Consider the following 1,616-nt stretch of genomic DNA (forward strand, 5'->3'; position numbering starts at 1 on the left):
CTGCCAGCTCGCCACCTTACTTTACTACCCACAAGAGGCTGGACACAGAGGGGACAAACAAGGACAGATAAAGGGATTAAGTCGATTATGTCAACTCCAGTGCGTAACTGCTACTTATTTTATCGACCTCGAAAAGATGAAAAGCAAAGTCGACCTCGGCGGAATTTGAACTCAAAACGTAGCGGCAGACGAAATACTGATAAACATTTCGCCCGGCGTGCTAACGATTCTGCCAGCTCGCTGCCTTAGCCACGCCTATATATCGATTGATTGATTTCGTACTGATCGTTTACATCATCATTACTCAGAGTTTCACATTATGTGCGATCCTTCAGATGATAATATGTCGCGCATATTCTGCATAGCAATGAGTGAATCGTCAACTTTGGTTCAAGAATAAATGTGCTCTGCTACATGTTCTGTGTACACATACGCGCGCGCTCACACACATACACACTCATGTATACGTATGTCTGTGTCTGCATGTAAGCAGAAAATAGCTTTCCTTTCAAACATCTATTAACGACTTCGAGTTTAGTCTTTTTTTTTTTATTAAGGACTTTTCATATTTTCTGATAAGCCGTTTACGTTTAGCTGAGAACAATAACATTCCTAAATCCGTTATTATTCTATTAACGTTTCTAGACTGCTTTGAACTCATCAACAAGATGAAAAAAATGATTATAATAGTATGATGCTTATCCATTTTGCAGTAGACTACGAAGGATTATGGGAAATGCTGTTATAACTGCTAGAATCGTCAACACCGGATTAATAATTTGTACAACAGTTAAGTCCTGAAAAGATTTCAAGGATTATTTCATATATTCTGTTTCCCTGAGTTGATTTTGTGTGTGTGTGTGTGTGTTTTCCTTTAAGTGTAACTTTTATAGGAAAGTGTTTAATTTATTTATAAAATTCTGTGTAAAATTATTGTGCTGTCAACTACATTTTTCTAACTAATTTTGTTTCATGCATTAATATCAGGCTGAGTAAAAAACAAACAACGTTTTGAGACATGAAATTCATTACAATATATTTCAGCAATGCGGGAATTTTATTCATCAAAGTAAGTACCATTATAGTCAACCACATTTTTGCCAACGAGTTAGAAATTTGTTTATTCCGATAACATAAAAATCTGGAGTTCTGGAACTGATGAACTCTTTGAACACATTTTCAGCATCGGTTTGATTCTTGAACTCCTCTCGCAGGAAAACATCTAGGTGCTTGAAAAAGTGGTAGTCGGTAGGGGAAAGGTCTGGGGAATAAGCTGGGTGGGAAAGAACTTCGTAGTCAAGTTCCTTCAACTTCTGTCGGGAACAATGATTGGCCCTCTTCTGTTGACTAATCTGGAACAGAGGAGTAGCAGTTTTTTGTTCATTTTAGCAATTTCATGGCACTATATTTCTGCAGTAATGGTTTTCCTGGGTTTTAAGAAGTTATAGTGGATGTGTCCAGCAGTATACCACCAAACAGTCACTGTAATCTTCTCTTTGAAGAGCTCGGGTTTAGGGAAGGTTTTCGGTGCTTCATTTTGGTCCAACCACTGCGAAGAACGTTTTTTTTTTTATTATTGAACAGAATCCACTGTCGAGAAATGAATCGGTCTGGTT

The sequence above is a fragment of the Octopus bimaculoides genome, chromosome 6, assembly GCF_001194135.2.
Source record: "Octopus bimaculoides isolate UCB-OBI-ISO-001 chromosome 6, ASM119413v2, whole genome shotgun sequence".
Taxonomy (NCBI): domain Eukaryota; kingdom Metazoa; phylum Mollusca; class Cephalopoda; order Octopoda; family Octopodidae; genus Octopus; species Octopus bimaculoides.